The 7,961-nt window shown below is 37.0% G+C and overlaps 1 pseudogene; it reads left to right on the forward strand.

The window, feature by feature from the left end:
- Nucleotides 1–666: 666 nt before the first annotated feature.
- Nucleotides 667–2,169, forward strand: LOC108514850 (importin subunit alpha-1 pseudogene; annotated as a pseudogene).
- Nucleotides 2,170–7,961: the final 5,792 nt, after the last annotated feature.

The raw sequence follows: 7,961 nt of genomic DNA on the forward strand, positions 1-7,961 counted from the left end.
TGAGATTATTAATTTAAAGCCCTCTCTTATCTTTCCTGATCAGTCATTCTTGTCTATTTCCTCTACTTAGCTAATCCAAAAATTATTTGCTCCCCTAAATGTAATGATTGCTTTCTAAATTTTTATTTTATTTCATCACCATCCTCCACCCTACTCTCTACCCTGTCAGGAATCCTTATTGTAGACAACTGAAACTAAATGCAGTTAATTCACACAGAAAAAGAATGAATTCGAAGGATATTGGAGAGTTTACAGAATCAACTAGAAAGCTGGAGAACTGTATTTGGAAGGAAATTTGAAAAGGAAGAAAGCTCAGATCCTTTTCTAACCATGATCTGTTGAAGAGGCCCCCAACTTCATCAAGCACTCATCATTATACCACCGGGCTCTCAACTGCTCTTGAGCTACAGCAAACAATCTCCCTGACCTGTCTGTTGGCTTTGCTTCCACAAGATTTAAAGTCACAGGCAGGGACATGCTCACAACTCAAAAACCATGAGGCAAGGGAAAGTCACTTAGCATCAGATGTAAGTCAAATTTGACACGATCTTTGGGCTGCACTGAGGTAGACGTTTTAGTTCAGCCACCCCTCAGCTGCTGAGGCCTCTGTTGCATCCCATGGAAACCTGGGCCCCCTGTGAAGCTTTCTTCCTTTGTCTCATATTCATGCCCACCAATGACAATGCTAATACACCAACTGCCGGACTTAGCAGATTCAAGAACAAAGAAAAGACAGTACAGAAATGAGGCATCGCAGAATAGAAGTCAATGTGGAGCTGAGGAAAGCTAAGAAGGAGAAATGTAAGCTTATTTCCTGATGATGCTACTTCTGCACTGCACAAGAACTGCAACAACCAGCATAATGTAAATTGATCTGTTGATGACACTGTCCAAGGTATAAATAACAACAACGTGGGAAAGTTAGCTGTAAGCTACTCAAGCTGCCAAGAAACTACCTTCTAGAGAAAACCAGTCCCCCATAAACAACATAATCCAGGCTGGTTTGATTCCAACGTTTCTGTCCTTCTTGGAAAGAATGGATTGTAGTCTCGTTCAGTTTGAATCTGCTTGGGTACTCACTCACATCGTTTCTGGGGCATCAGAACAGACCAAGGCTGTGGTAGACGGAGGTGCCATCCCAGCATTCATTTCTCTGTTGGCATTTCCCCATGTTCACATCAGTGAATAAGCTATATGGGCTCTAGGAAACATTGCAGGTGATGGTTCCGTTTTCCAAGCCTTGGTTATCAACTGCGGTGCAGTTGACCCACTGTTGGTTCTTCTTGCAGTTCCTGATACATCATCTTTAGCATGCAGTTACTTACATAATCTTACTTGGACATTTTCAAACCTTTGCCACAACAAGAATACTCACACTCCCTTTAGATTCTGTTGAGCAAATTCTTCCTACCTTAGTTTGATTCCTGTGTCATGATGATCCAGAAATATTAGCAGATATCTGCTGGGTTATTCCCTACCTTTCTGATGGTCCAAATGAATGAATTCACATGTTCATGAAAATAAGAGTTTTGCCCCAACTTGTGAAGTCTCTAGGAGCTTCTGAATTGCCATTTGTGACTCCAGCCCTAAGAGCCATTGGTAATATTGTCACTGGTAAAGATGAACAGACTCAGGTTGTGATCAATGCAGGAGCGCTCACCATCTTTCCCAGGATGCTAATCAACCCCAAAACTAACAGTCAAACATCACAGCTGGCCACCAGGACCAGATACAGCAAGTTGTGAATCATGGATTAGTTTCATTCTTCATCAGTGTTCTCTCTAAGGCGGATTTTAAGACAAAAAAGGAATCTAGAGGGGCTGTGACCAACTATTCCAGCGGTGGAACAGTTGAACAGATCGTATACCTCATTCATTGCGGCACAATAAAACCACTGATAAACCTCTTAACAGTAAGAGATAGCAAGATTATTCTGGTTATCCTGGATGCCATTTCAAATATCTTTCAGGCTGCTGAGAAACTAGGTGAAACCGAGAAACCTAGTATGAGTAAAGAGTGTGGAGGTCTGTGTGTAAGGCTTTGTGAAGCTTAATTTGAGAACTATTTCCTGGTAGAGGAAGAGGAAGATCAGTTGTTGGGCCAGAAACTACCTCTGAAGGCTGTACGTTCCAAGTTCAGGAGGGGACTCCTGGGACCTTTAATATTTAGATCATGTAACTGAGGCATAAAGTTGTGTACTATGTTTGCTATAGTTTAAAGTTGTGCATTATGTTTGCTATAAAGTTGTGCACTATGTTTGCTATAGTTTAAAGTTGTGCACTGTGTTTGCTATAGTTTAAAATTGTGCACTATGTTTGCTATAGTTTAAAGCCATGTACTATGTTTGGAATAGCTTGTTTTACTGTTTCTCTACTAAGAACTCTTTTTAAATGGGGTTTGTTATTGTACCACTTTTTATGTTGAAACTATACTTGAACAGTTCCAAATTGTACATACTGTATGAAGCTTGTATTCTGAATGGTTTTCTTATTTCTATATGGAATTTCATATCTCACAGTGTCCTATAAATAAAGATTAAAGTCCTCCCTTTACTTCAAAAAAAAAAGAAAGAAGTCAAATTTATTATGTTTTGTACATAATAAGACTGTTTACAAAAAAGAAATCCTAAGAGAATATATTAAAAATGATTAGACTTAATGGAAAATATCTGCAAAATGATTGGGAACAAGACTTTTATGCAAAAAGTCAGTGTCTTCCACATACAAAACAAAGAGAAAATATGAGAAATTAATCATTTAAACAACAAGGACAAACATACTGAAATACCTAAATTAAAGTTAAATACAGACCCATATAAAAAACTACAATTAAATTCAGATATGTAACCAAATAATTTAATAAATTAAGACACTCAATATTCTTTCATGGAGAGCCTATTTTAAAGTAGCTTTTTTTTTTTTTTTACCTCACTTATAATCCTGGATGGATTTGGGTTAATATTTGTAATCACATGACTTACTAAATACTAGGAATTCAGTATGTGAATTAAATTTTGTTAATTTGATTGAGTCTACTCATGTTTTGGAGAGGGGTAGTATTTAGTGGTTCTGTGTGTGTGTGTGTGTGTGTGTGTGTGTGTGTTCTGAAAATGCTTTGAAGTCAGTTTATAGAGATATAGATTAGCTTATACAGAGTCTATGTAGAGATATATTGAATTTTAGATACTTACTATACTTAATACTAAACATAAAATAATTAACCAGAAAAAATACCTAAGCTCACAGTAATACCTAAGCTCATGGCATCCCTATTTGTACCCAAATAGGTGTTCATATTTTAAATCTGAACTATCACTAAAAATCATGTTAAATTAGCCTAATTCCAACCTGTCCTTATTAAATATATCTTATTCATTGATGCACTCCATTATATTTCTGTCTAATTCAGAAACTAGATTGTTAGATTATGTTTACTTTTTTGTATCGTTTTGTTCTGCTATTAGAGGTTGGGCAGATGATAAAATAGGTTAAGAGGGCCCAATCTCAACTGGAAGAACCTCATGACTAATAATCAGCTTATACCCCTAACACAATGCCATAATTGATCAAGATTTGAGGAGAGTAGAGAATTAAGCAAAAATTTAAAAAGTTCAGAACAATTAAGGAACTTTTATCAAACTGCTAGCAAACAAGGGATATACAGTGGATGCCCAGATTATTTTTTACTTACTTTTCATTTCCAGAATTATTTGCTGCTAATTCTAATCAGAAATAGCTGTCGCTAAGGAATATCAGACTGCCAAAATCCCCGTGTAACCATATGAAACCTTCATATCCTTCCTGATATCACTATTACTGTCCTAAAATGCTTTTGCTACATCTCCAAATCCTCACACATCATCTGCTTGCTCTAGAGTCATCCTGACCCTAAATAACCCCACACTGCGTGCAACCCATTGTGCCCCAATCTCTGTGTTCTCTCAAGAATATGTCGATGTGCTTTCATTATTCATTTCATCCTGGTAAAGTGAGGGGTGGGTTTGCTTACAAAAACAAAACAAAGAACACAACAAAACAAGTCTGGAGTATGTTTTAGTTAGAAAGCTCCCCTTTAGATACAGGTACAGTCAAATGGATCCATTGGTTACTTATATCCTTTTTGGTGATCTCTACTGACTGAAAAGATATTTTTGGTTAACTGAGAATGTTTAAGATCCCATAGTCAACTTGCCTTCATTCCCAGTGTTACATGGCAGCCTCATAAGTAGTTCCTGGTGTGGAAGGGAAGTTTCCCAACGCACTCATTCAGGAGGATAAGACATCCATTCATTCATGCAACAAATATTTATTGAACGAGTACTGTGTGCCAAACACTGGGTATTTGGTGGTCAGTTAAAAAGGACAAAACCCCATGTTTTCATAGATTTTTACACCCTGGTAGGGGGAAACAGATAATAAACAAAATAAATAGATAAGCCACTTTCTGGATCTATGTCAGACTATTTCAACGACATTGTTCCTTGAGGACACAAAGATTACAGTGTCCACTGACTTCTGGCTGGTCAAGATCTTATTTCTAGGAATTTTCTCTGCTACTTTTCCTTCTTGCTGGGTATAGCTGCTCCAGGGTTTTTCTTTGCTACTACACACAATTCCAGAAATGTCTACAATTTAATGAATTTCTGCTAAAACCATCCTACCCCAGCAAGGCCCATTAAACACACAAGAGGTACAATGATTGGAAAAGAAACACTGTTTATTTTATTTCAAGAAGAAGTAAGGTGAGAATGTATAATATTTATGAAATGTTTATGATGTCATCCAAAACTATCATACACTACAATAAATACAGCAGCTGTTTCTTCCACCATTTCACTGCTCAACTGTTTTAACGGGCAATTCAGGTTTTAATATTTTCACTCTTTACCTTTTTATGATGCCAATTGGCCTAGTGATACACTAATCAATCTTCATGAAAAATCTCATTACATAGCCAGTTAAATACAATAAATCATATGTTCAAGATATAAAAAGATAACACACATTATTGAAACAACTTTATCAGAAATGAAAGATGAAACTTTATTGGGCACTGTGAATCTGGCGGGTGTGAAGGCTCTAAGCTCTGAGCTCAAAAGCTAAATTTTAATTTGGCTCTTTTGGAGTGATGGAGTTTCTGTCTGTTTTAACACTTCTGGTGTGAAGATAAGTTTTGCAGAATTAGAGATAAGTTAGCATTGCTTTCAAAGTATTTGCACTTTGTCTTTTTGATAAGTGTCTTTTGAGAACAATAAAGAGATTTATTTCTGTCAAGTACTAGTGAAAACATTGAGTGTTCTCAACTGCTTTGGTATGTTATCAAAGGCATGGTGTATATGTGACAGTTGAAGTCTGAAAGATGGGATACTAGATAAAGTTTGGCAAGCAACAGAGAGAGTAGAGCAGGGAGGGGAGAAGAAGAGAGGTAATAAATCTTCCATTTGTCTTTTCTAATGGACTATATATTAAGAAAATCAAACCAAGCATATCTGTAAGAGAATGTCAATTAACAAATTCATTGATTACGGTACTTTTTATAGTTCTGTGAAGGGCAACCATTTTTTAGAATATAATTCTGTATCATAATCAGTGAGTTTGCTAATAGACATTCTCTTACAGATATGGTTAGTTTGCTTTACTGAAAATACCGGCTTTTTATAAAATGTAAATTTACCCTTATAGCTAAATTAAACACTTACTGACTTATGATAGAGAAACTGGTAATGACCATTTGCCTATTTAGGAGTTGAAAATAGAAGGATTACATGTCATTTAAAACAAAAGATTTGTTCATATTTGTTTCTCTCTCTTTTTCTTGAGTATTAACCTTCAAAACACAATGACACTTTATCTAAGTCAGCACTCTGCACACTGTTGTCCATGACTGCTTTCTCTTGGCCTACACAAGTAGAGGAACTGAGTGGATGGGTTTCTAAATCTTTAGAGCTATTTAACAGAGCAATTTAATACCTGTTTAATAAAAAATAGGAGCTATTAAACTTTATGAATTTCATTTTTTCTAGTTATTTATTCTCACTGTAGTTTACAAATGTATTTGTCTGCAACATAAGGAAGTTTTTCTTTTTTTAAAATGCTCCTTCACCAAAGATAGAAAATAAAATAAAAGACAGTAGGTATGGGGAAATGGAGGTTCACTTTGTTTTCTTTTACTTATAAAGGAAAAGTTTTACAAAATTCTACTATAGAGGTTAAGACAATTTCTTAGAGGATCTTTTCTTCCTTTTACCTCTTTTTCTTTCCCCTTTTGCTTTCAAGTGTAAGTAATTTGCTCTAGCATTGATTTCACTGGGTCAAATACATGGCTTCCAAGGTCTTCTGCGAAGCAATTTTTTTCTACTTTACTTCATTTGTTCATTATTTCAACAACTTTCCTTAAAACTTTTGACATATGCACATATTTAACAGCACATTTAACGCATATTTTAACCTTAACTAGAGCCGATTTCATATCCTTGGTAATACAGTAGTAATTGGTTGCTTATCTCTCTTTTTCATTCCCGCCATAGATTTATCCATACTCAATGAGTGTCAGTTGCAGAATGTAGCCTTTGTCAAGCTTTCTTTTCATAGGCTTTCAGTGGTTTAGAATTAGAAATAATGGAAACATTCTTGCAATCACAAAACTATACTGTCTCTCTGCTATCACATCAACTTAATGACAGAAGCAAATAGTTATGTATGTTTAGGTTTCTCTACTTCTTCACCCTGTGCATTGCCACAGCTGTCTATGGATAATAAGGATATGCAGAAATATTCAAGGAGCAAAGAAAAAGAATAAGTAAGGAAAGCTCTCTATTTTCAATCACATGAAATAATCAAGTTATTAATCTTAAGAACAAATTCCTGTTGTAGTGTTGACAACTGGAAGTTAGATATCTAACAAACTAGAAAAATACCCTCAAACAACAGCTTCTGACATACGGAAACTTAGTTAAAAATCTGATTATAGCCTTTTTTCTATTGTGTTTAAAACTGTTATAGGTGAGTGTATTAGTCTATTTTCACATTGCTAATAAAGACATATCTGAGACTGGGAAGAAAAAGAGGTTTAATTGGACTTACAGTTCCACATGGCTGGGAGGCCTCAGGAACATAGTGGGAGGGAAAAGGCACTTCTTATATGCTGGCAGCAAGAGAAATAAGAGAGAAGCAAAAGCAGAAACCCCTGATAAACCCATCAGATCTCATGAGACTTACTCACTATCACAAGAATAGCACAGCAAAGACGGGCTCCCATGATTCAATTACCTCCCCCGGGTCCTTCCCATAACATGTAGTAACTCTGGGAGATAAAATTCAAGTCGACATTTGGGTGAGGACACAGCCAAACCATATCATTCCACCCCTGCCCCTCCAAATCTAATTTTAAAACCAATCGTGAATTCCCCACAGTCCCCCAAAGTCTTGACTCTTTCAGCATTAATCCAAAAGTCCACAACTCAAAGTTTTATCTGAGACAAGGCAAGTCCCTTCCTCCTATGAGCCTGTAAAATTGAAAGCAAGCTGGTTACTTCCTAGATACAATAGGGGTACAGGTATTGGGTAAGTACAGCCATTCCAAATGGGAGAAGTTGGCCAAAACAAAGGGGTTACAGGGCCCATGCCAGTTCGAAATCCAGCGACGCAGTCAAATTTTAAAGCTCCAAAATGATCTCCTTTGACTCCAGGTCTCACATCTAGGCCACGCTGTTATAAAAGGTGGATTCCCGCCATCTTGGGCAGCTCTGCCCCTGTGGCTTTGTAGGGTACAGCCTCCCTCCTGGCTGCTTTCACAGGCTGGTATTGAGTGTCTGTGGCTTTTCCAGGCATATGGTACAAGCTACCAGTGGATCTACCATTCTGGGTTCTGGAGGACAGTGGCCCTCTTCTCACAGCTCCACCAGGCAGTGCCCCAGTAGGGACTCTGTGTGGGGGCTCCGACCCCATATTTCCCTTCTGCAC

Source organism: Rhinopithecus bieti, unplaced genomic scaffold, assembly GCF_001698545.2.
Source record: "Rhinopithecus bieti isolate Rb0 unplaced genomic scaffold, ASM169854v2 scaffold_1558, whole genome shotgun sequence".
Classification (NCBI taxonomy): domain Eukaryota; kingdom Metazoa; phylum Chordata; class Mammalia; order Primates; family Cercopithecidae; genus Rhinopithecus; species Rhinopithecus bieti.